Here is a 27,897-nt window from a genome sequence, read left to right as displayed (position 1 = left end):
TTGTGAGGTGACGTGATCCACTCACAACCAATCCAACAGGTCTAGATTCAATCCTAGCCGACACCAGGAGATTTACTGAGGCGAAAAATCTCTGGGGTCACGCCTTCCATCGCATGAAGAAGTAAAGCCGTTGGTGCCGGTCCGATAATCAACAGGTCGTAACTTAGGGTCCTGAGTGGAGTCGCCTCCCGGGCGTCGGTGATTGGCACAACAACAGTGGCGGAACTAGCCCGAGGGAAAATAACCGAGAATAAAAAAATTAATTCGGAACCATTTACATCAAAATTTATTTCTTCTTTTGCTTCTCCTGATCTTTTGGTGCGTTTCTTAGTTCTTTTAAGCTGAGCTTTGATGGAACTTTTTTCTGGCCTAGGTGGTTTTAAGCTGAATCAAAAATTATTTTTGTTATTCTTGTGCTGTTAATTTTTATGTTTAATAACCGAAAACCATAAACAATTTTTCTTTGTCAAAAAATGTCCACGTGGAAGATTGTTATATCAATGCTCATGGTTGTCCACGTGGAATGTGGACGGCCCCTTATGGGTTCTGGAGTCCTGAATTCTTGAGGTCTGAACTGAGTTTTTAGTTTTGAGATCCGGTGTTTTGAGTTTTGTAATTCTGAGCTCTGGGATTCTGAGTTCTGCAGTTTTGAATTCGGAAGCTCTGAGTTCTGAAGCTCTAAGTTCTGTAGTTTTAAGTACTGATTCTGTTTCTGGTTCTGTTCCTGTTTCTGCTATCTTTTTCTTTTCAATTTTCTTCCTCTTGTTTGTGGAATTCAAGAAGTTATAATTAAATTTGAAAGTTCTCAATACATACAAAATAAGTTTTGTATAGGTGTCGGATCTATTACCATCAGGAGAGAAAATGATGACCCAGAGCGTTAATTTCTTGCGTGATGGTTCTTAATAATGCAGAATATCTTCCTGCAAAAGATTAGTTCTCTATGACTTCATTACCACCCAGACGATAATTGAACAAACCAGACTATAATAGAGCCGCTATCCTGCTTAATAAATTTAAAATTTATAATAGATTATTGAAATACGGTACGATTAGAGGGTATAAAAATTTTTACCTCCATTCTTGCATCAACAACTTCACCGTGCTCCTCACCGTACTTGCTTTGATGATTAAAAAGCTTTTTGATTATGTCTTTTATTTTCTGTATGACAGACAACATGATCCCATTTCCAATCCAATTCAATATGTATTAGCATTCATCGTTCCACAGGATATGTGGTTTGTGGAAATTCTCGGATGATTTTTCATTCAGACAAGCTCAGTGATGCACCTGATGTGGCTTGCCTCGAAGCTTTTCCGGGTACTTTGAGAAACATTTTCATCGTACTGTACTGACCTACTACGAAATGAAAGTGCATTTGTAAGTGGTTGCAGTGGTTGCAAAAGATAAGAAACAACGTAAATCCCAGAGCAGTTTCCGGTACAAAAACGATAAATTGAGTTCATTTCTCATAGAATCAACCGCACTAAGTATATCAATCCTCTACAATAAAATTTAGATCGTTCCGGAAAATAGAGCGTTTTCTCTACTCTATATCACATCCAACTTTGTTCATTTGTAAGGACACTATACATAATTGATAATAAATCGAATATATTTATCTTCCTTCAAATTCAACTTGAAAAACTTTGTATTGATATTCCAACAACACTCTGCGATAATCGCTGGATGAAATACTGCAAATTGACCCTACTCAACTCAATCAGAAAGATTTATCATTCCGATCTATCATGTTCGTTTGATAGGTTCAAACCCCCGAAACAGGGAAGTTTTTGTTCTTGTCATGGTAATCATAGTCGATCTGAATTTCATTTGCAACTTGCCAAGAGAAATTGTGCTAACAACTTGATAAAACAATCTAATGAAAATAAATGGTACCCAATATTAAGCATCAAAAAAGTCACATCCGATTAACCAGTTCTGATACCCCGTTAATTTTGGATGTCTAGGGAGCAAAAAACAAGTCTGACTAGTCGAGAAATCAACAAATCAGTTTAACCCTTCTAATTATGCAGCATCAGAGTGTTTACCAGCTTAATCAAGTCAACAACTTCATTTTGACTAGCAAGTTAGAAACGGTGGAGAAGAGAGATGAACCTTTTGGGGGCACAAACAAAATAAAAAAATAAGCCAAAAACTTTACCAACTTGCCGCATTTGACCCGGCCCCGGCCGGAAGCGCCTGTTATAGGCTGTCAGCAGATTTTTTTTCTCCTAGTGTTCTGTTTTCCTTCACGTCAGTCTTATCGGGCGCATAAATTGACCTACAATTAGGATCCGAAGCGGTTGCCGCCATCGAAAAGGCCAGCCTCTTGTCGTCAGGAGAGGATTATCGGGAGAAAGCGCAAAACTTTTACCGATAATGATGGCTGCGAGTGCTGTGTCCGGTGAGTGCGAGGATGGACGAATTCCCGTTCGGTCTGCCGATCACAGTAATTGGCCTGTTAGTCCCTTGTCTCCTTGCGGGTGAATGGCTTAATATTTTCGATTAATGTAATGACTTGTTCGGCGTTGAGTGATTACGTGATTTTGGCCAAGTTGAAAACAGTTTTAACACCAGCGTTTTTGTGTTTCGAGTCAGTTTCCAGCAACCCTAATGTCTGGTTGGAACTGTTGGAAGACAGTTTTCTTTCGACAAGTTTTTTTTTCCAGTCTGTCGTAATGTGTATTCTTGATAGCATTTTGTCTGTCGCTTATCTTGGAAACGAAATCTTCATTTAACTCTATGCAATATTTCGTTCTTTATTTTCAATGCCACTTTGAATCAGTCAGACATTGGGTGGAACCATGTGTGTATGAGGAAAACCATTATTAGCACAAGGCGATCTTTTTTTCGCGTTTTATTATTTTTGCTGGAGCATACTATTATGATTTTTTGTAAAAAATTAGAAATAAAGGTTATGATCTTTAAACCCAATAATACGAAAGACTTCCGCCTTGGAAAACGAAATGAGATCACGTTTCATGTAAATGTTGTTAGAGATTTGCCCTCTATATGCACATTGTATCTTCACAATATACCTGAACTGAAGAACGAAAGCGATTCTACCATGTTATCACGTGCAAAACGGTCATAGGGTCAATATAATTTCGTAGTATTGTTCAGTTTTGTATTGCAGGATTGTCTTTTCCACCGTAGCTAGCAAAAATACTATCAACAAGTTCATAGAATTATGGCATACCGCAGTTGAAGGTTCTATTCACATAAAATTAGGTTTTATTCACATAATATTGTTTATTTGTTTTGGTGTAATTTAATCAGATTGTTGTTCAAATTAACACATTTCAGCACATTTAACACTCAGATGTACCGAAACATTTCGATAGGGACTGGCGTGATGTTATAACGGACCAAATTGGAATCAAACGTTTTATTCAAATTTACCAAGAGATGTTTTCAGTTCAAAAATTGCCAGCAAACAAGCATAATAGAGATTATTTTGTTTATACAGAACGTTCGGATGTCACCCTCAAATGGAAGCCTTTGAAAAACGTGCACGAAATTCATTGGAAAAAAAATTGCAAAGTACCTTTATGTCTGAGCTCAATTGTTGACGCTTTTCAGAAATCGACTGCAATCAATGATTTTTCCCATAAAAGTACCTGGAAAAAGATAAAATGTGGTTGTTAATTACTTTAGTCAATGATATTTATCGATGAATCGATGAAAAGTCTGATTTAATTTATTATTTATTTGACACGCTTGAACTAACGCACTACGCGTTCCAGTTGAGAAAATATAAACGATTAATCAATTGATTCAATTCAAAATTGGTGTAGGTTAAATACATAGAATCGAGCCTAATCGTTGTATTTTCCTCAGCATGGCTACATTTCTTGTTGATTTTTTAAATTGATATCTGTTCAAAAAATTTTCTATGATGAACGGTCAGTGGCGTAGCGTGACCGGGTGACACCCGGGGCGGGAAATTTGGGTGTCACCCCTTCTCCCCCTGGGTGTCACCCCCACCAGGTTGCAGTGATATCATTTTCGTTCGTTTTCAATTGCACTTAATCTACCCATTTTTTAAAAAAATGGTTGGGATTATACACACTCTTTCTTACGCGGGTTTTTTTTTTTTTTTGATACGTATTTTCACGGGATTTTTTTGCAATAGCGCGGATTTTAAATACCCGATTTGAAAGATAAGTAAATCTTCTCTAATCTTTTTTTTGAGGGCGATACGTATGAAAATTTTCCTCACGGGTGGCACCTCCTAGGTATTTCATATATTTTTTCGACTGATAAAGCCACTAGGACCTTTGATTAGTTCGTTCCTTAATTATTTATATCTATACAACTTGACGTTTTCGCGTTTTTAGTAACTAACAAGTACTTTCCTCATAGGTAAAAACTATGATGTCAAAAAGCTTAAGGTTTTGGTGATGGAGTAGTTGTGCGAACGTGAACGTGAATGATTTGTTCGGATGACTCTATGCGGTGAATAGTTGTAGGAGGGAGCGACACATCTGAGCAAATGCTTCAATGTTATTTTAATAACTTATGTAAATTTATATTTTCAGTCGCAGAAAGCAGCAGAGCAACCACTATTGACATATCGTGAACTAGTCTCGTATAAGATCATCTATTTTATGTCAGTATAACATAAGGCACACTTTCCATTTGTTGCTCGAATCTTCCCTTTTTTACATGTTCTCCGTAAACAATTTGAAAATTTCAGTCAACTGAAATGATATCTACATGTGCTTTGTATTTTATAATTCATTTTCATTTATCCCATACTATATGAAAATGTTCATATCTTTTATGTTACATTAGCTCCAATTGAATCAAATGGTTCATATCACTTATCAAAGTGAATCCTGACGAAAAACATACCCCACAAACAAAAACTCTCTTGTGTTGTCTTTTTTGGGATGCAGAGGTATACTTGGTCTCTTACAAAGCATAGACCACATTCTTATATTCTTTCGTGCGGGATTGGCACAACCCCAATGCGTAGGTTCGAGAATAAAAAATTTCGACGTTTGACATTAAAATTGAAAAATGACAAAAATATGCAACACCGGCATTGCACGAAACCGACGATATCGTCACCTGACTGTAAGGATGTAGCCGGCTGATTGATCTTTGTGCATCTTGAGTGGCTCGGACCCTTCACGAAGTTGCAATCGTTGATATATACCGTAAGAACTATGCTAAGCCATGCAGGAATTTTTCAACAACTTTATAAGTTTTGTATTTTCATTTTATTCAATTCGATATTTCGCAATTAGTTTCTATGTCATGACCAGATTTCATTTGTTTAATAGTCATTTTGTAATATCAATCCTAAAGTTTATAGAAGGGTGCCACTGGAAATCAACTGTTCAAATTTCGTTTGGACAGGGCTTGTTCCGCTTCCCCACCAAAACTTACCACGACCAATCAGCATCGAGTAGCATCTAAGCGAGCCACCGCAGCTGCTATAAAAGAACCCTCTGGAAGAGAAAGCGTTCATTAAGTTTTGTATCGTGCAACCGTTCACATCGTAGCAGCAGTAGCAGAAGATATATAAGAGGATAAATAGTTGGTAGCATAGCAGCAGAGTTGTTTTCCTGCATTCTTCTTCTTTCGGAACTGAGCAAAAAGCAATTCCCCAGTTCTTTTCAGGGCTAGTTAGAGTTGATATTTTTAACCAATTGCAAACTCCGTTTACTTCTGGTGCTTACAGTCCACCATAAGACGTTCCAAGTGTGAACAGGGCTTAAAAGTTTCATCTTCTCGAAAGAAATTTCCATGCAATCTGACTATGGTAAATCGTTCCGAAAAGCTGTTATAGTTTTACTTTTTTGACCGATAAAATAACACACACAGAATGTCTTATAAATGCATAGAATGTCGAAATCCGCTATTATCTAAACAAAACAAAAATTCGAAAAAATCGAACTTCCGGGACCCACAAACTTTCAGGCTAGATAATTTTTCTTTTCCCCAGGAAGTCGATTTTCTTAAAAAAAAAACTTCGTTTCCACGTTTTATGTATTTCTAAGACACATAGCATCAACAAAAAATTCTATAACAAACATTTCATGAACTACTATAACCTATTCTTTTTTATCAGCTTGAACTTGAGCATGAATGACCACACATTTCGTAGTTTCTCCTCCGTGATTGTATTTGTTCAATATTACATCTTCTGACACATAGGTGGTCCTCATGATAAAGTAAATCCAGTATGCAAACATAATAAAAATCGCTTCTGGAGAGTATTTAAGCTTGTCCACTACGAAGAAGTTTGCTATCTTTATTTGCACCGATGTAAAAGCTTGCTGACGTACCGGAATACTCCGGTAACTGATGCGGATCATGCCACGGTAGAAAACGTAGGACGTATCTACACTACGGAATTCGTTTCGAGAACAGAACAAACCAAAAAGAAGTATAGTCATCAATGGCACTGTTAGATTCTATATTATTTCTAAGATTATTAACAGTTAAAATCACTCAAATTAGAATCCGTCTCCATTTTACGTATTTTGTAAATGAACCCTAAATAATTGCGATCGAATCGCAGCTTTCTACAGCTTCCGACTGGGGCTTGTACTTCTATTCAGCTCAGTTAGTTGTTCTCTTTGATTATGACCCTCGATCAGACCGGTCACTATACCCGCGTGTGCAAATAAATCCCGTTGAAAAATATATATAGAATAGTTAATAAAAATTGAAGTTTGATTACACAATACAAGTGGTTTAATTTGTTGATAGCCCAACGCTACAACACCTGTGATCTATCCCAGACGATTCAGGCACAGTGGCTCGAGGAATTCCAAAGCTATCCTCAAAGTAAATCCAAGTTGTCGATTCGCCTTTGCAATAATTTCGTTACAATAATCTAGAGTTACCACTGAGTCTCGAGCCTGAAAAACTTTCTTCGATGTTCGGCCAAACTTGGTGTAGCTGAACATTAAAGTATCTTGTTTTTTTATATGGAAACTGTCACCAGGTTATTGGAGCACCAAAACCAAAGCAAAGCCTTGGTGCAACATTCTCATTCGGAACTCGACCTTCTGTTTATTATACAAAGACTTCGCAGCCAACTGTTCAGTGTACAGGATAATGGCGGGGCTAGCGTTGCGATCTTACTAACACGTACATTCTCTCCCGAGCCGAGACTCGAGACTACGCGAGTGACTTGTTATGCCAGCAACTCGGGACCAGCTGGGAGACTTATGAAAACAGTCGAAGAGCCAGTGGAGTTCAGTCTACGATACCTCGTTTAATCCTCATTAACTCGAAATCGTCTGCAAAAACATACGGCATGGGTCTGGTAGTATACAGAATCTGTCATTTATGAACAGTTCTTAGTGGTCCAAGAATACTGTGCAATGGTCGACGCAATAGAACGCAAAAAACTGTAATTACGTCTGTTTGGGCAACTTCAATCATAAAAATGGTTGTCATTGCCTTGTCTCTGTCTTGTCTCTGTCTTGCCTCTGTCTTATCTCTGTCTTGAATCTGTCTTGTTTCTGTCTTGTCTTAGTCTTGCCTTTGTCTTGTCTCTGAATCGTCTCTATCTTGTCTGTGTCTTGGATCCAGGGTTGCAAATTTCACTGTCAGTGATAGATTCTCAGTTGAAACTGAATACTACGAATATCAGTATCAACACGAACGAGCTGACAGTGATAATTGCTTGCAGCTTCAATCAGTTGACAGTGGTAATGCTGACTAGCAGCATTACTGTGATTTCGCACACGCTATGTTGCTGTAGCGATGTTTATGCGGTGTAGGATGAAGTTGCCCGACCTACTCCATTGACTTCATGTAATAGATTGGCTCAGATAAAATAATTTCGAGATTAATTAAGATATAACATTTATATGACCGACATGATTATTGACTGATAGTTGACTTGGGTGACACTCAATATCAGTTTGAAGTGAGTGAGAGTGAAACTGCTGTTGGATCACTTTCATTTTTCTGTGTCGAAATTTCGCAACACTGCTTGGTTCTGTTTTATCTCTGTCTTCTCACTGACTTGCCTTTGTTTTGTCTATGTCTTATCTTTGTTATGTCTCTATTTTGTTACTTTCTTGTCTTAGTTCTGTCATTGCTGTGTCTCTGTCTTGACTGTGTATTGTCTTGGCCTTGTCTTTGTCTTACCTTTGTCTTGTCTTTGTCTTTTCTCCTGTTTGTCTTTGTCTTGCCTAAGTCTTGTATTCGTCTGGTCTCTGTATTGTCTCTGTCATATCTCTGTCTAGTCTTTGTTTTGTCTAAGTCTTGTCTATGCCTTGATTCTGTTTTGTCTTTGTCTTATAACTGACTCGTCTCTGCCTTGTCCTCTCTTTTGTATCTGTCTTGTCTCCGTCTTGTCTCTGTCTTGTCTCTGTCTTGACATAGTCTTGTCTCAGTCTTGTCTCTGTCTTGTCTTTGTCTTGTCACTGTCTTGTCTCTGTCTTGTCTCTGTCTTGTCTCTGTCTTGTCTCTGTCTTGTCTCTGTCTTGTCTCTGTCTTGTCTCTGTCTAGTCTCTGTCTTGTCTCTGTCTTGTCTCTGTCTTGTCTCTGTCTTGTCTCTGTCTTGTCTCTGTCTTGTCTCTGTCTTGTCTCTGTCTTGTCTTTGTCTTATCTTTTTCTTGTCTTTGTCTTATTTTCGTTTTGTATCTGTCTTGTTTCTATCTTGTCTCCGTGTTGTGTTTTTCTTTTCACTGTCTTGTAACTAACTCTTCTATGTCTTGTCCTCTATTTTGTCTTCATCTTACCTCTGTCTTGTCACTGTCTTGTCTATATCTTGTCTCTGTCTTGTCTCTGTCTTGTCTCTGTCTTGTCTCTGTCTTGTCTATGTCTTGTTTTTGTCTTGTCTTTGTTTTGTCTTTGTATTGTCTCTGTATTGTCTCTGTATTGTCTTTGTCCCGTCTCTGTCTTATCTCCGTCTTGTCTCTGTATTGTCGCTGTCTCGTCTCTGCTTGTCTTTGTCATAACTCCGATTCGTCTCTGTCTTGTCTCTGTCTTGGATCCGTCTTATCTCTGTCTTCTCACTGACTTGTCGTTATTTTGTCTATATCATATTATTGTTATGTCTCTATTTTGTTACTGTCTCGTCTTAGTCCTGTCACTGCTGTGTCTATGTCTTGACTGTGTATTGTCTTGGTCTTATCTTTGTCTTGTAACTGTCTTGTCTTAGTCTTGTTTCTGTCTTGTCTTTGTTTTGTTTCTATCTTGTCCTTGTTTAGTCTCTGTATTGTTTCTGTCTTGTCTTCGTCTTTTATCTATATTATCCCTGTCTTGTCTTTGTCTTGTCTTTGTTTTGTCTTTGTCAAGTCTTCGTCTTGATTTGTGTAGTCAAATGCTGAAACTGAGAAATCGAATAGCTCAAATATTCACATATTTTTGATAATTGAACTATTTTTTTCAAACGGGGAATGCCACTTTTTCTGATTTATACAGACAATCAAAAACAAGCAATATTTGAAATCGATTCTTCATGTTTATAATTAACATAATACTAAAACCAATAAAATAACTCACTGCAAATGATATGGTAGCTCTGAAAAGATTCTAAAACAGATTGTTTCCAGAGCAGGAAGATATGTTAAACCACCATTTCTCGTACCCAAGAATCCTCTTGTGCCAAATTACGCTCCATTTGCTTGATGAGTGCTTAAGTGTTATTGTGTACGATGCCTAGTAATTTGTGTACGATGCCTTACGGAGGAGAACTGAGGACATTTTTAAATTTAACGAGCTGAATTTATATTTTCGGTTAAAAGTCCAGAGTTCGTATTCTTCACTCAAATCAAGGTAAAAAAAAAAAAAAAAAAAAAAAAAAAAACAATTATTGACTTACCAAAGAAATAGTAAATATTGAGTTTTTGATTGTAAATGCGTATTTTAGTTTCAAGAATCACGTGAAGATTTGTCGTAATGTGATGGGTTTCAAGTTCAAATGTGTACAACTATTTCCATATTTATTAAAATACGATTTTTATGTTTCTTCAACAGACTCTGTTTCAGTTCTCAAAGAAGAAACTTAAGTGAAAACAATCAGTGATTTATGGCTTCGAATAAGATAAATATGAATCTACAGTGATCATTGGATATGCTATGAAGAATTTGAATGTTCATAGACTGTTTGGACATTGTTTACCTACAGGATTTTCCAAATTGTAATGGATTGACAGAACCTATAAATAATCACGTCCCTTAACAGATAACCCAATCAGGCATGCCAATGGTACAGTCTTTTTTTACTGTCTGCTAAGGGTTGTCTTTCCTGTTGCAGTTTGTTCTTGATATCTATCGTGCTGGCAGTCCGATAGTCACATTGAGAACGTATCGGCAACAGAGCATCACAAAAGGAAACGAAAAATGTACTCCGTGTTTTGATTCGGCATTATTTGGAGGATGTCTTTGGGATTGCGAATGTAGAAAAGTGAAGAAGCTGTTTTTTATAGAAATGTTCGTGTCCGCACCACATTTTTTGCCTTTGATGGACGTCAGGTGGCGGCTATTAAATAAGGCTGTGGAAAAGAAGCGTAAGGACTGCTAGTCACCTTGCCGACAGCCTCCGTGCAAAGAAAGGCAAACTCGGCAGTAGAGCGGCTGTGCACTGAAGAATGTGTGTATCGCATACCGAATATTATATGCAACCATACATGCTATCGTCGACATGGGAATAAGGTGAATAGCAGAGAAAAAAACATTCGTGTATGGGGAACGAGACGGCATCGTTATAGTCGTAATATATTTCATCTGTCGACCTTTTGCCAATTTCGCCAATACTAACTTTGTCATAGAGGGACGCTCTCGGATGTCATCAAAAAAAATCATTACTCGGTTCATTTTTCCCCTGAACCCAATATTACGGAATAAAGGAGATAAGTGACTAACCGATATAAAATCAAGCGATGAGGTAAAACAGAGAGTGATAAAACAAAACATCTTCATAAGTTGTTTTACTGGGAATTCATTTCAACCATCTTCGAATTTGACTGCTTTTTTCGATTTAATTCAGCGAGATTGACGATTGAAAGATACCAATTACTATTTCAATATTGGAATTATAATTGTAATTATAACCAACAAAAAAAAATTCATATAGTTATGGCATGAAACGTAAATCGAATGAAAGCGGAATGTGAAAATTTCGTATGAAAAAAACTTTAATTATTGAAACTGAAAAAATGTATTACTCAAGCACATATATGAAAATTGCTTCAACGAGGACTACTCTTTCCTAACACTACGCCACCAAGGTGATTTCAAAATGTGTCAAGTGAGACACGAAAACCTTCACACCCTGAAGCTGTGTTCAAACGCTAGACAAGTGAGACTGGATCAGTTAGATTATTCGAACACGGTTTAATTACGCCGTTGACGATTAAGAGGATGTTATGTCTTTTGAGATCAACAACAAGGCACAACACAAGAAAGTAGATAGTGAGAGCAGGATACGATATATAAAGAGTCTCGTTTTAAAGCTGATAACATTTCAATAAAAATATATTTACTCTGAACAGAGGCTTGTGGAAAATAATCTTCTGGTACAATCTCAAAATTAAAATATACTTCCCAAGCAGTCCCAAAGATAAAATCGTCTTGGAGAAGAAAGGTTTTTGTGAATGTTGGATTAGGTTAGCTGGAGATCTGTTTTGCCCCCTTTCTAGCGGTATCAAATACGGTTCCAAGCTCTGTATCCTACCAACAGAACCTTCTCAGCATAAAACTTCCGCACTAATTCCCTGTATCCGGTTTTTGTTCCACTGAAAAGTTATACAGCACTTCTTTGAAATGCCGAAAGTGGTTGTCTGGGTCACAGAAGTCAAATCAAATTATATTCTCTTTCCTCCTTCCAAATCCGGTAGGCCGCACAGGGAGCAAAATCGTTTCAAGCTCAAATCAAGACACGTTGACAACTCGTTGCTTGCTAACAGCAACTGAATCCAGGGGGGGGGGGTTTGTCATGTCAAACGTCTTTTATTTTTTGTATTTTCTCTATCTAGATGACTGACTTATTTAATTCAAAGCATTAAAAAAGTTACAAACGTTACTTAACACTTTCACGGAATATCAACTTCGGCACTGTTACGCCATTTAAGCAATCATACTTTGAATTAGGTGCAAACAACTTTCCTCAGAAGCTGCACACTTTCCCAGCGACTCCCGCGGGGCTCTGCAAACCAGGCCGAGCAAGTTATGAAAGTAAAACCGATTAGATCAACTTTTTTCATTAGTAACTTTATGATTCCACATCTGCGGTAGCATGAGTGGTTATGTTCGCAAGATGATGAGCGTGAAATTCACGTTCGTACTCACTCTCATGGAAACTGTTGCTGCAGCAATCGGGCCGGTTTCGGACGATTCACCGAAAACCGCGGTTGCCGTATTGTTCGAACGCAAATACAAACAAACTCAAGTAGCAGCCCTTCAACTAAATTTCGTTCAAGTTGTGTACCTAACAAAAGGCATCGGTGAAGAGCTTTGTGTATGCGAACGCGGATTCGCGACGTGAAAGGGAACCTCGCGGAATGTAAGAAAACATTTCAAACTTAACAAAGTCAACCTAAGACATCAGAGATTGAAGTGCGCAGTGTTATAATGGGCGCTAAGGTGGGGTGAGTAATACGATAGGAAGGTAGGAATGTTGCTTTGTAATAAGCTAATAGGAGTTGCCAGCATTTTGCGAATGGTTAGCGACTCCAGGCGGTGTGCCAAATTCTTTCTGGGCTACGTAGGAGAAAAATGTACATCAACCGATTCGTTTCACTTGCCGACGAGATTGTGTTTCAAGTAAGGCCTAAGTACCAAAAAGTGTTTAAAAGTGATTCATGGCGTTGCTAATGGATTCATGGCAGTCGTGTATAAATTATTCACTGCATAATGGATGTTTGTACAGGTTCTCGATGTATCAGCATTGTGATATGATAACGTCACAGCCTTTCATTCTCTGATTACAAAACAGAAAAAATACAATCTGGAAATCAAAATTCGAGGACCCAACAGAACAGTAAAAGAAATTATTAGTTTAATTAAACAACTATAAGAAATGATTCTTTTTCCTTCACGGAAATGCATATCAGGGATTCTGCTCTCCAGTTGTTGCCAAATTTGCAAGTATAATGCCGTTTCGCAAAAGTTATTTAACATAATTTATTTTTTGAAAAATTGGTCCGCTCATGATTTAATACCCTGCCCGCAAACGTCATTCCTAAGCAGCAAGTTTTACAAGCCTCCCACTAGTCTTGTTTCAATTTGTTTTCTCCAAAACTATGCAGAAAATTAGAAAATCCTCATACTGTCAGTCATTAACTAACCGATAAAACTTTTTCCACTTTAGCTTACCAGTCTGTATGTCCGACCGATGTAAAGCCCATCCAGCGGTACCAAAATTTGCTAATGCTCACACAACAAATTATGTGCTCCAAAAACCCTCATTCAAAATCCTTACCCGTCCGACATGTTCGGACCCAAACAAACTTGCTTTCTGTCTGCCTTTCTCTTTCTCTCTCTCTCTCGCTTGTCGGTAGTTTGAAGGGAAACAAGATAAAACATACTATTTTCCACTAAATTATCTTCCTGGGAGCACAGCAGTTAGTGTGCATATGGTAGGAAGCAGGCGGAAAAACCACCACAGTCAGCATGTTGTGTCTCCGGTGCCGTGTTTCAAATTGTCTGCCAGCCAACCAGAAAGTCCCTAAAACACTGACTCATCTCCATTTGTTGATCAAAACAGCAGCATTCGGGACGATTACGTGGTCTGACCGCGTGCCAACTTAACCTGTGTGTGAATTCTGTAGGTTGGTTCCGAAATCGAGTGTCACGTTTGTGTTGAGCTCTCGTTACTGATTTCAAGCCGGCAGGCTGGTAAAGTCAAATGTTTACAAGCGTTCACATATCTAAATAATCGGGCTTTGACTAGCAGCTAACTGTGGATGACTGTGGGAGACAGTCGATTTCCCTTGCGCATTCCCTAGCGTTGATTCGATGCTGGGCTCCAGGAAAGTATAAAACTACATGGAAAATGAATCAACGAGGATTTCAATTTACTGTCCCGGTCCCGGTCCCGGTCCCGGGAGTCCCCTGCCAACGTGCAGGCAAAAAAGCCTACCAGCTGAAAGGGATGCGTAACATAGGAACAAATTGGATACTTGTTTGCTTGGCAATCTGGCGTTTTTTTTTTGCACTTCTGTCTATCTCTCACAATTCAGCACGGAACCTTGAAAAACAAAATTCCACCCGCCGGATATCGTCTCGGAACATATGCGAAAAAAGAGTTTCACTCTACAGAAGATGCCACTTTGATGAAGATGTACACGGGATTGCTGAGCATTTGAGCGAAATCCGGATTAGGCTGGAGGGCATTTCGGCATGAATGATTTTGCGATCAGACAGCTGCGGGGATGCGGTTGAGAAGCTAGGAAACGCGGCATTCAAGTAAGTCTGCAGGGAAATATCAATCTTGATAACGGTGCGGTGGTGAGTGATTCGTGCTGGGTATGGCTGCTTTTAGGAACTTGATTTTCGGGAGCTGCTTATGAGTGTACTTCAACTTTTCGGTTATTTTGAGAATGTGTCTGTTCCAGCATAGGCAGAGTAAAATTGGTCCAGTGCTGGGGGTTTGGTTCACTGATGTTGAAATGCTGGATTTTTCTTTACCACGAAATGAACACGTTTTCGATATGAATAATGCTAACAGCGTTTCTAGTGAAACACTCTGGAAAAATGTCAATTTTGGCTTGATTTATTGAAGATTTAAATGAAATTTTGTCAATATCAATGCCAGAGTTGAAGTAAAACAAATTGACAATACCGTGCGGGGGCCTAGTGTGGTTGGTAACGTCTCCGCCAACCACGCTCGACGCCTGGGTTCGAATCCCAGCGCCGACATAGGTGTCGATGGTTGTGAGGTTGCGTGATCCACTCACAACCAACCCAAACTGGTCTAGATTCAATCCTAGCCGACACCGGGAGATATTCTGAGGCGAAAAATCTCTGGGATCACGCCTTCCATCGCATGAGGAAGTAAAGCCGTTGACGCCGGTCCGTTAATAAACGGGTCGTGAGTTAGGGACCTGGGTGTGGAGTCGCCTCCCTGGGCGTCGGTAATTGGCCACAACAGTGGCGGAAATAGACCGACGGAAAATAAGCGAGAATAAAAAAAAAAAAAATTGACAATACCTACGCGATATGCTTTAATGTATTGAAAGAAATCTGCAAGTTTTAGCAAACATCAATGTAAAGTTTTTCTGGTTTCTTATGAAAATTCTAACTCGACAGTTTGTTGAGAATTTTTAATTTTTTTTTCGAGTTAATCGATTCCCGGCGGAGAGAAATCAGAATATCATTTTGTAGATTTATTATAGACCGTTCCGGAAATTATAAATACACTTACGATCAACCGTCATTTCAAAGAACGTGCAGTATTCAACCAAACGTTGGCTGCGTCCTGTTGCTTACATCATTTTTTCTAACATTTAGTGCGAAATTTTGAAAATGCGTGGCCTTTCTCCCGAGCAAAGAAAGCGAATTGTGCACAAATGGGACACCGCGAGTGGTCTTTCTATAAGAAAATTAGCCAGAGAAGAAGGTATAAGTGTCGGAGCAGTTCAAACCGCATTGCGGAAGTATTGTGAAGAGTGCACATTTACTGATGCCCTAAGACGTGGTAGAAAACCCGGGCCTGTTGATCGCACAATGGACAAAAAGGTTAAGGAATACTACAAGCGGCATCGAGATGTGGCGAGAAAGCTTGGAACCTCGGCGAGTAACGTTATGCGTGCCAAGGGAAGAATGGGTCTGCAGACCCGTCGGAAGCAGAAGCAGCCAAAACAAAATCCAAAACAAGCTGAATCTGTGAAACCGAGAGCTCGGAAGCTTCATGACAAACTTCTAACCAAAAAAATGGGATGTGTTATCATGGATGACGAAACCTACATAAAACTGGACTATAAGACTCTGCCAGGACCGCAATTTTATACATCACCGAAGGGAAAGGATGTCCTTGGACCACTGAAAGCCATTTACACCGAAAAATTCGGCAAGAAGGTAATGGTTTGGCAGGCCAATTGTGAATGTGGGAAAATATCTCGTCCATCCATTACGAATGACACAATGAATGGTAAATTTGACGTGAAAGAGTTTTTGCAGAAAAGGTTGTTACCCATGATTAAGCAGCATAACAATCCTCCAATTTTTTGGCCCGATCTTGCTTCCTGCCATTACTCTAAGGATGCACTAGGGTGGTATAAAACAAATAATGTCACATGTGTCCCAAAAGAGATGAATCCTCTAAACTGCCCTGAAATTCGCCCTATTGAAACTTGTTGGGCTTTGACCAGTCAAATGAATCACCAATCAATCGCAGTCAAATGAATCACCTAGTCTTCTCTTCCCATCAGGTATAGTAAGTCGCTGTAAAAGTGTTTTTTTTTTTTTGTTTCAGGTAGAGGGAAAATTTGCTGCCAAACACCTGAGAGACCAACCTCAAGAAGTGTGGAGTTTGATCCAGTAAAAATCCTCCAGTCTCCAGCCCATAATATTCTCGGGACGACTTACTTCTGGAAGCGGCTATTACGCTTTTCACGAAGCTCCTTGCTCAATCAAGTCTCTTTGCTAATTAGCTAACTAACCTGGAGACTGGTAGTTAGCTAACACTGGCGTGTCGATGGTCAACCTGTCGCCTGCTTTACAACTCTAAAACTATTTGAGAGGCCGCTGCACAAACTGCCCTCCAGATATTCGGCATCCTATGTCCTCCCGAATGGCTATGCTGATAGGCAGATTGCGTCGTATAACACTGTACGAATCGCACTCGCAACCTTAGGCACATGAGCCTGTAGATCCAGTTTACCACCGCTGAGCTATTCGACATCATTCAAGACAGTGCTGCAATAGCCGTTTAATCCTTCTTGCAAGCATAGTTGACGTGACTCTTAAATGTAAGCTTATGATCAACCATAACCACCAAGAGCTTCAAAGATCGCTTCGAGGTGATGGTGCAGTCTCCGACTCTGACCGCCGCCTATTGCTCTGATTTACGGTTATTAACAACCATGACCTCTGTCTTATGGTCCGCTAATTCCAGTTTCCTGGAGTGCATCCAGTCTTCGACCTCGCGTATACAGTGCGTGGCCGTCAACTCGATCTCCTCGATCAACTCGCCGTAGACCTCTAGCATTATGTCGTCTGCAAAGCCGACGATCACAATCTCTACAAGAAACTTGAGTTTCAACACCCCGTCACATGACATTCCACAACACCGATCCCAGGATAGAACCTTGCGGAACTCCTGCGGTAATTGGGACGCACTTCTGACCCTTCTTCGTGTTGTAAACAAGTATTCGGTTCTGGAAGTTATTTTCCAGAATCTTGTACAGCGACAGCGGTACATGGATGCTCCAGAACACAAGCGTTATGAAGCCAAACTGGCGCTATTTAACGCATTCTCCACGTCAAGCGTGGCGATTGCGCAATAGCGTATTCCCCGTCTCTTGCGCTAGAGTGCTACCTCCGTCGTCTTGGTGACGGAGACGATAGCCTCCTGCGTGGACCTGCCCTTTTGGAAACCGAACTGGTTACTTGCCAGACCGTTTACACCCTCCTGAGGTACACGCAGTATCCAGCAGGCAGATAGGCCTGTATGACGATGGGTCCCCTGGCGGTTTCCCAGCTTTCGGTAGTAAGACCAAACTCTGCCGCTTCCACATGTCCGGGAAGAGGCAGTCATCCAGGTACCTCAACATGACTGCCCGACACAAGCTGGGGGCCGTTTTAATCGCCAGCCTGATTGCCAGTTAATAAGTGTTACCCCACGGGTTCGGAATGGCACTCGCGCATAGCCTATCGAAGCAGGCCCTCTTGCTTGCCTTAATCGCACTCTTCAGCGCCGGTCTTGCAGAACTGCATGCTGCACGGTGCTCAATCCTCCGCTATCAGTCCACCAGTAAGCCGGTAGCTTCCCATTCCTAGATTGACGGGTCCTAGGCATGGTGGCGTCACACGTCGACGATAGTATGGCAACTAGTTGGTCCGCAGTCGGGCGGAGCCAACTGAATCCATCGCACTCTCTCCTCATTGCCTCTTCGAATACCTCGGAATCGAAATACGATGTCTTCCAGCCGCGGACGTTGTGAGTTTGGTTCTACCCGTCTTTTGCCGCCTCGCGTTGTTTTCTACACTATAGCAAACCGACTGGTGGTCGCTATTGATGTAGCCATCGTCTGCCTTCCACTTCGTCCTGGGCTGGAGAGTGTCACATCGATGATCGACTCCACACCATTTCTGCTCAATGTACATTTGGTCCCAACGTTGAGCTTTTCCAAATCCTCCAACAGGATCTGACCCCTCTGGTACGTAAAGCGACTTCCCCACTCAACAGTTCAAGCGTTCAAGTGACCCGACACCACCAACGGCGTAAGGTCCGTTAGCTCCATGAATAACTGGTCGACCATCTGGGTGAACCTTTCGGTAGACCAACGTGGCGGAGCATAGACACTGCAGTAGAACGATCCGTTCACCTTGGCAACCTCGTACTCTTCGTTTGAGGTTGAAACAACCTCTTGAACCGGGAACCTACTCGTCTTCCATACGGCCGCCGTACTGGACTTATCAGCAACCCAGTTACCGTTGCCAGGAAGGATGCGGTAGGGGTCCGATACGATGGCGATGTCCGATAGCGACTCAGTTACTGCTTGGTGAGCTTTATGGCTTGCATCACTGCAACGCTTGCATAACTCTCTCCTGTCGGGCCCCTTGCAGGTCCAGGACTTATGATGCCCCCCCCCCCGCACTACATATATACCGTTTCAATTTCTCTCGAACTTTGCTCTCTTGCAAAGTGCATTGTCGTTCGGAATCAGATTTTCTTTTAAAGGTATTTCCATTCTCGAAGAGTTTGCCAATAATGTATATAAATGTTTTTTTTTATATCCAAAATCTTTAGAATAGTGGAACACTTCACTTTTAGATTTTTTTATTTCGCTCACAAATACTACAAGGTATACAGCCCTAGGGTTGGATGAAATGGTGACGTGGGACTAAATACTGTAATTACTGTAATTACAGACACAAGATATTTGCCAACAATCACATTCACTGTTTTATGAAGGCAGCTAATATAAGTATATTTTGTAATTGTGAAGTAAAAAATTAAAAAATATCTAACAATGTTGAAATGTGAAAAAGGGTATGGACGAAAAATTCATAAGCATTCGTCGGCTCTAACTCTTCTATGAATAAGTAGTTTTAGAAACTTACTTGTTCGATATTGTGTCGGTCACGATTATTTAGTGAATGTCGAAGATGACAAATAAAAAAAACTTATAATCGTTGCAAAAATGTTCAATTCTTGTTGAGTAATTTATGGTTTTATGGCAATCATATTCATGAGACGAACTTTCAATTACTATCAGTAGCAGCACTGCAGTTTTTATTGCACGCGAATAGAAGTCGTGCCCGCTGCAATGATAGACGACGAGAAACTAGCGGCGCTCTGCTCCACATATACTTCACGGTACTGTTGCTTTTACCAGCGTGTTTTCTTTCAAGACATCAGTTTCTATTACGCTCTGACAGCAGGTTTAGAAATTGTCAAGAAAAAGGTTTGTTTCAAACTTTTCAAAAAACCTTTACCTTCGAGACATCAAAATAGTCTAAGTTCATGGAAGCAAACATAAACTGATCTACTGGGACGGGAGGACTCTGTCAATTTTTTTTTTAAATTGATACAGAGAGTATTACAGGGAATGGTTGGTGTCTACAGTGGTGGACATTCGTTTAGCCGCACCCTATTTTTTCTCAATATTTTAAAAAATAGATCAGTTTTTTGTTCAGTTTTGCTGATAAATAACGAAGGTTGTTTATTTTCATCGAATTTATTATATAAAAAAACAGTAACAGTTCACTTTTTGTACTCAAAACGATTCAAAAGTGTGAAATTTGGGTAGACATTCGTTTAGCCGCATCTTCAAATATCGATAAAAACAAACATTGTTTGGCAAATTTACAGTTCAATCGGTGTCTAATATTTAGTATGTCCCCCTCCATTTCGGATCACTTGAAAAATTCTATTCGGCATCGAGTCAGACAGCTTCTGAAGTGTTGCCATCTCAATTTTAGCCCAACATTCCTGAATTACTGCCTTGAGGCTGGAAATGTTGTCAAACTGTCGTCCGTTTGCATAGACCATGCCGGCCAAGATTCCCCAGAGGTTCTCTATGGGATTGCAATCGGAACTGCAAGCTGGCCATTCAAGGAGCGGAATGTCCCTCTCAGCAAACCATGCCTTTGATTGCTTGGAGACGTGGATCGACGCATTATCCTGCTGAAAAACGATATCCTCGGAAGCGTTGTTCTCAATATGGCCAATCAAAACGTCCTCCAGTAGCTCAAGGTACTTCTCGGAGTGGAAACAAAACAAATGGGAAGCTTGCTGTGATAGGAAAAGGCGCCCCAAACCATCAAACTGCGGCCACCAAAGTTTCGCTTCGATCTCACGACATTCTGTTGACTTAAATCGTGCCAATAGCAACTGTAACAGTCCGGGCCATCCAAATTAAACTTTTTTTCGTCGGAAAACACAACATTTCGCCATTCTAGCTTCCATTCCATGTATTGCCAGGCAAAATTGAGACGGTTCTGCTTATGGGTGGCGGTCAGTTTCGGCTTCCCTTGCAGTTTCTTCCATTTAATGTTTGGTGACTCGTTCAAGATGCGCGCAGTATGCCTCTTCGTTACTGAAACACCCAATTCTGCCTTAATTTGAGCGCAAGACAATCGTTTCTTGGTTGCTTCGTGTCTTATTTGACCTTTTAGACGCAAAGTAACTTTAGTGTTCCCTTTTCTAGGTCGTTTTATCCCATATTTCGGACCCTTTTTCAAGAAATTTCGTACAACTTTCTCAGATCGACCAATTTTCGTTGCGATTGAGCGATTGGAAAGCTGTTCTTCTTTCAAAATCATTATTATTTTTCGCTCCTCCTCCGTCAATCGAGTACCTTTCGCCATTCTTTTAGTTTAAACGTGAATTACTAATGTGAATTATTTCTTACATTGTACATTTACTTTTTACCTTGTAAATTGAACACTCCGAAGTAATTTTTCAAAAAAATACATTTGACTGCTTTTTTCGATTTAATTCAGCGAGATTGACGATTGAAAGATACCAATTACTATTTCAATATTGGAATTATAATTGTAATTATAACCAACAAAAAAAAATTCATATAGTTATGGCATGAAACGTAAATCGAATGAAAGCGGAATGTGAAAATTTCGTATGAAAAAAACTTTAATTATTGAAACTGAAAAAATGTATTACTCAAGCACATATATGAAAATTGCTTCAACGAGGACTACTCTTTCCTAACACTACGCCACCAAGGTGATTTCAAAATGTGTCAAGTGAGACACGAAAACCTTCACACCCTGAAGCTGTGTTCAAACGCTAGACAAGTGAGACTGGATCAGTTAGATTATTCGAACACGGTTTAATTACGCCGTTGACGATTAAGAGGATGTTATGTCTTTTGAGATCAACAACAAGGCACAACACAAGAAAGTAGATAGTGAGAGCAGGATACGATATATAAAGAGTCTCGTTTTAAAGCTGATAACATTTCAATAAAAATATATTTACTCTGAACAGAGGCTTGTGGAAAATAATCTTCTGGTACAATCTCAAAATTAAAATATACTTCCCAAGCAGTCCCAAAGATAAAATCGTCTTGGAGAAGAAAGGTTTTTGTGAATGTTGGATTAGGTTAGCTGGAGATCTGTTTTGCCCCCTTTCTAGCGGTATCAAATACGGTTCCAAGCTCTGTATCCTACCAACAGAACCTTCTCAGCATAAAACTTCCGCACTAATTCCCTGTATCCGGTTTTTGTTCCACTGAAAAGTTATACAGCACTTCTTTGAAATGCCGAAAGTGGTTGTCTGGGTCACAGAAGTCAAATCAAATTATATTCTCTTTCCTCCTTCCAAATCCGGTAGGCCGCACAGGGAGCAAAATCGTTTCAAGCTCAAATCAAGACACGTTGACAACTCGTTGCTTGCTAACAGCAACTGAATCCAGGGGGGGGGGTTTGTCATGTCAAACGTCTTTTATTTTTTGTATTTTCTCTATCTAGATGACTGACTTATTTAATTCAAAGCATTAAAAAAGTTACAAACGTTACTTAACACTTTCACGGAATATCAACTTCGGCACTGTTACGCCATTTAAGCAATCATACTTTGAATTAGGTGCAAACAACTTTCCTCAGAAGCTGCACACTTTCCCAGCGACTCCCGCGGGGCTCTGCAAACCAGGCCGAGCAAGTTATGAAAGTAAAACCGATTAGATCAACTTTTTTCATTAGTAACTTTATGATTCCACATCTGCGGTAGCATGAGTGGTTATGTTCGCAAGATGATGAGCGTGAAATTCACGTTCGTACTCACTCTCATGGAAACTGTTGCTGCAGCAATCGGGCCGGTTTCGGACGATTCACCGAAAACCGCGGTTGCCGTATTGTTCGAACGCAAATACAAACAAACTCAAGTAGCAGCCCTTCAACTAAATTTCGTTCAAGTTGTGTACCTAACAAAAGGCATCGGTGAAGAGCTTTGTGTATGCGAACGCGGATTCGCGACGTGAAAGGGAACCTCGCGGAATGTAAGAAAACATTTCAAACTTAACAAAGTCAACCTAAGACATCAGAGATTGAAGTGCGCAGTGTTATAATGGGCGCTAAGGTGGGGTGAGTAATACGATAGGAAGGTAGGAATGTTGCTTTGTAATAAGCTAATAGGAGTTGCCAGCATTTTGCGAATGGTTAGCGACTCCAGGCGGTGTGCCAAATTCTTTCTGGGCTACGTAGGAGAAAAATGTACATCAACCGATTCGTTTCACTTGCCGACGAGATTGTGTTTCAAGTAAGGCCTAAGTACCAAAAAGTGTTTAAAAGTGATTCATGGCGTTGCTAATGGATTCATGGCAGTCGTGTATAAATTATTCACTGCATAATGGATGTTTGTACAGGTTCTCGATGTATCAGCATTGTGATATGATAACGTCACAGCCTTTCATTCTCTGATTACAAAACAGAAAAAATACAATCTGGAAATCAAAATTCGAGGACCCAACAGAACAGTAAAAGAAATTATTAGTTTAATTAAACAACTATAAGAAATGATTCTTTTTCCTTCACGGAAATGCATATCAGGGATTCTGCTCTCCAGTTGTTGCCAAATTTGCAAGTATAATGCCGTTTCGCAAAAGTTATTTAACATAATTTATTTTTTGAAAAATTGGTCCGCTCATGATTTAATACCCTGCCCGCAAACGTCATTCCTAAGCAGCAAGTTTTACAAGCCTCCCACTAGTCTTGTTTCAATTTGTTTTCTCCAAAACTATGCAGAAAATTAGAAAATCCTCATACTGTCAGTCATTAACTAACCGATAAAACTTTTTCCACTTTAGCTTACCAGTCTGTATGTCCGACCGATGTAAAGCCCATCCAGCGGTACCAAAATTTGCTAATGCTCACACAACAAATTATGTGCTCCAAAAACCCTCATTCAAAATCCTTACCCGTCCGACATGTTCGGACCCAAACAAACTTGCTTTCTGTCTGCCTTTCTCTTTCTCTCTCTCTCTCGCTTGTCGGTAGTTTGAAGGGAAACAAGATAAAACATACTATTTTCCACTAAATTATCTTCCTGGGAGCACAGCAGTTAGTGTGCATATGGTAGGAAGCAGGCGGAAAAACCACCACAGTCAGCATGTTGTGTCTCCGGTGCCGTGTTTCAAATTGTCTGCCAGCCAACCAGAAAGTCCCTAAAACACTGACTCATCTCCATTTGTTGATCAAAACAGCAGCATTCGGGACGATTACGTGGTCTGACCGCGTGCCAACTTAACCTGTGTGTGAATTCTGTAGGTTGGTTCCGAAATCGAGTGTCACGTTTGTGTTGAGCTCTCGTTACTGATTTCAAGCCGGCAGGCTGGTAAAGTCAAATGTTTACAAGCGTTCACATATCTAAATAATCGGGCTTTGACTAGCAGCTAACTGTGGATGACTGTGGGAGACAGTCGATTTCCCTTGCGCATTCCCTAGCGTTGATTCGATGCTGGGCTCCAGGAAAGTATAAAACTACATGGAAAATGAATCAACGAGGATTTCAATTTACTGTCCCGGTCCCGGTCCCGGTCCCGGGAGTCCCCTGCCAACGTGCAGGCAAAAAAGCCTACCAGCTGAAAGGGATGCGTAACATAGGAACAAATTGGATACTTGTTTGCTTGGCAATCTGGCGTTTTTTTTTTGCACTTCTGTCTATCTCTCACAATTCAGCACGGAACCTTGAAAAACAAAATTCCACCCGCCGGATATCGTCTCGGAACATATGCGAAAAAAGAGTTTCACTCTACAGAAGATGCCACTTTGATGAAGATGTACACGGGATTGCTGAGCATTTGAGCGAAATCCGGATTAGGCTGGAGGGCATTTCGGCATGAATGATTTTGCGATCAGACAGCTGCGGGGATGCGGTTGAGAAGCTAGGAAACGCGGCATTCAAGTAAGTCTGCAGGGAAATATCAATCTTGATAACGGTGCGGTGGTGAGTGATTCGTGCTGGGTATGGCTGCTTTTAGGAACTTGATTTTCGGGAGCTGCTTATGAGTGTACTTCAACTTTTCGGTTATTTTGAGAATGTGTCTGTTCCAGCATAGGCAGAGTAAAATTGGTCCAGTGCTGGGGGTTTGGTTCACTGATGTTGAAATGCTGGATTTTTCTTTACCACGAAATGAACACGTTTTCGATATGAATAATGCTAACAGCGTTTCTAGTGAAACACTCTGGAAAAATGTCAATTTTGGCTTGATTTATTGAAGATTTAAATGAAATTTTGTCAATATCAATGCCAGAGTTGAAGTAAAACAAATTGACAATACCGTGCGGGGGCCTAGTGTGGTTGGTAACGTCTCCGCCAACCACGCTCGACGCCTGGGTTCGAATCCCAGCGCCGACATAGGTGTCGATGGTTGTGAGGTTGCGTGATCCACTCACAACCAACCCAAACTGGTCTAGATTCAATCCTAGCCGACACCGGGAGATATTCTGAGGCGAAAAATCTCTGGGATCACGCCTTCCATCGCATGAGGAAGTAAAGCCGTTGACGCCGGTCCGTTAATAAACGGGTCGTGAGTTAGGGACCTGGGTGTGGAGTCGCCTCCCTGGGCGTCGGTAATTGGCCACAACAGTGGCGGAAATAGACCGACGGAAAATAAGCGAGAATAAAAAAAAAAAAAATTGACAATACCTACGCGATATGCTTTAATGTATTGAAAGAAATCTGCAAGTTTTAGCAAACATCAATGTAAAGTTTTTCTGGTTTCTTATGAAAATTCTAACTCGACAGTTTGTTGAGAATTTTTAATTTTTTTTTCGAGTTAATCGATTCCCGGCGGAGAGAAATCAGAATATCATTTTGTAGATTTATTATAGACCGTTCCGGAAATTATAAATACACTTACGATCAACCGTCATTTCAAAGAACGTGCAGTATTCAACCAAACGTTGGCTGCGTCCTGTTGCTTACATCATTTTTTCTAACATTTAGTGCGAAATTTTGAAAATGCGTGGCCTTTCTCCCGAGCAAAGAAAGCGAATTGTGCACAAATGGGACACCGCGAGTGGTCTTTCTATAAGAAAATTAGCCAGAGAAGAAGGTATAAGTGTCGGAGCAGTTCAAACCGCATTGCGGAAGTATTGTGAAGAGTGCACATTTACTGATGCCCTAAGACGTGGTAGAAAACCCGGGCCTGTTGATCGCACAATGGACAAAAAGGTTAAGGAATACTACAAGCGGCATCGAGATGTGGCGAGAAAGCTTGGAACCTCGGCGAGTAACGTTATGCGTGCCAAGGGAAGAATGGGTCTGCAGACCCGTCGGAAGCAGAAGCAGCCAAAACAAAATCCAAAACAAGCTGAATCTGTGAAACCGAGAGCTCGGAAGCTTCATGACAAACTTCTAACCAAAAAAATGGGATGTGTTATCATGGATGACGAAACCTACATAAAACTGGACTATAAGACTCTGCCAGGACCGCAATTTTATACATCACCGAAGGGAAAGGATGTCCTTGGACCACTGAAAGCCATTTACACCGAAAAATTCGGCAAGAAGGTAATGGTTTGGCAGGCCAATTGTGAATGTGGGAAAATATCTCGTCCATCCATTACGAATGACACAATGAATGGTAAATTTTACGTGAAAGAGTTTTTGCAGAAAAGGTTGTTACCCATGATTAAGCAGCATAACAATCCTCCAATTTTTTGGCCCGATCTTGCTTCCTGCCATTACTCTAAGGATGCACTAGGGTGGTATAAAACAAATAATGTCACATGTGTCCCAAAAGAGATGAATCCTCTAAACTGCCCTGAAATTCGCCCTATTGAAACTTGTTGGGCTTTGACCAGTCAAATGAATCACCAATCAATCGCAGTCAAATGAATCACCTAGTCTTCTCTTCCCATCAGGTATAGTAAGTCGCTGTAAAAGTGTTTTTTTTTTTTTGTTTCAGGTAGAGGGAAAATTTGCTGCCAAACACCTGAGAGACCAACCTCAAGAAGTGTGGAGTTTGATCCAGTAAAAATCCTCCAGTCTCCAGCCCATAATATTCTCGGGACGACTTACTTCTGGAAGCGGCTATTACGCTTTTCACGAAGCTCCTTGCTCAATCAAGTCTCTTTGCTAATTAGCTAACTAACCTGGAGACTGGTAGTTAGCTAACACTGGCGTGTCGATGGTCAACCTGTCGCCTGCTTTACAACTCTAAAACTATTTGAGAGGCCGCTGCACAAACTGCCCTCCAGATATTCGGCATCCTATGTCCTCCCGAATGGCTATGCTGATAGGCAGATTGCGTCGTATAACACTGTACGAATCGCACTCGCAACCTTAGGCACATGAGCCTGTAGATCCAGTTTACCACCGCTGAGCTATTCGACATCATTCAAGACAGTGCTGCAATAGCCGTTTAATCCTTCTTGCAAGCATAGTTGACGTGACTCTTAAATGTAAGCTTATGATCAACCATAACCACCAAGAGCTTCAAAGATCGCTTCGAGGTGATGGTGCAGTCTCCGACTCTGACCGCCGCCTATTGCTCTGATTTACGGTTATTAACAACCATGACCTCTGTCTTATGGTCCGCTAATTCCAGTTTCCTGGAGTGCATCCAGTCTTCGACCTCGCGTATACAGTGCGTGGCCGTCAACTCGATCTCCTCGATCAACTCGCCGTAGACCTCTAGCATTATGTCGTCTGCAAAGCCGACGATCACAATCTCTACAAGAAACTTGAGTTTCAACACCCCGTCACATGACATTCCACAACACCGATCCCAGGATAGAACCTTGCGGAACTCCTGCGGTAATTGGGACGCACTTCTGACCCTTCTTCGTGTTGTAAACAAGTATTCGGTTCTGGAAGTTATTTTCCAGAATCTTGTACAGCGACAGCGGTACATGGATGCTCCAGAACACAAGCGTTATGAAGCCAAACTGGCGCTATTTAACGCATTCTCCACGTCAAGCGTGGCGATTGCGCAATAGCGTATTCCCCGTCTCTTGCGCTAGAGTGCTACCTCCGTCGTCTTGGTGACGGAGACGATAGCCTCCTGCGTGGACCTGCCCTTTTGGAAACCGAACTGGTTACTTGCCAGACCGTTTACACCCTCCTGAGGTACACGCAGTATCCAGCAGGCAGATAGGCCTGTATGACGATGGGTCCCCTGGCGGTTTCCCAGCTTTCGGTAGTAAGACCAAACTCTGCCGCTTCCACATGTCCGGGAAGAGGCAGTCATCCAGGTACCTCAACATGACTGCCCGACACAAGCTGGGGGCCGTTTTAATCGCCAGCCTGATTGCCAGTTAATAAGTGTTACCCCACGGGT

The 27,897-nt window shown here is 40.8% G+C and overlaps 1 protein-coding gene across 2 annotated transcripts in view; it reads right to left on the bottom strand.

The window, feature by feature from the left end:
- LOC129726804 (SPEG neighbor protein-like) overlaps positions 1 to 27,897 on the bottom strand; it is a 224,920-nt gene that overhangs the window by 158,613 nt on the left and 38,410 nt on the right. Inside the window, exon 2 of one of the 2 annotated variants that reach the window (XM_055683924.1) lies at positions 3,552 to 3,624. The exons of the other annotated variant lie outside the window; for it this stretch is intronic. The gene's annotated coding sequence lies outside the window, so the exon portion shown is untranslated. The remainder of the gene's footprint in view (positions 1 to 3,551; positions 3,625 to 27,897) is intronic. 2 annotated transcript variants of the gene reach the window in all.

This window comes from Wyeomyia smithii, chromosome 3 (assembly GCF_029784165.1).
Source record: "Wyeomyia smithii strain HCP4-BCI-WySm-NY-G18 chromosome 3, ASM2978416v1, whole genome shotgun sequence".
Lineage (NCBI taxonomy): Eukaryota > Metazoa > Arthropoda > Insecta > Diptera > Culicidae > Wyeomyia > Wyeomyia smithii.
Note: the sequence above shows the minus strand (reverse complement) of the source record. Positions and strands in the feature narration are given on the sequence as shown.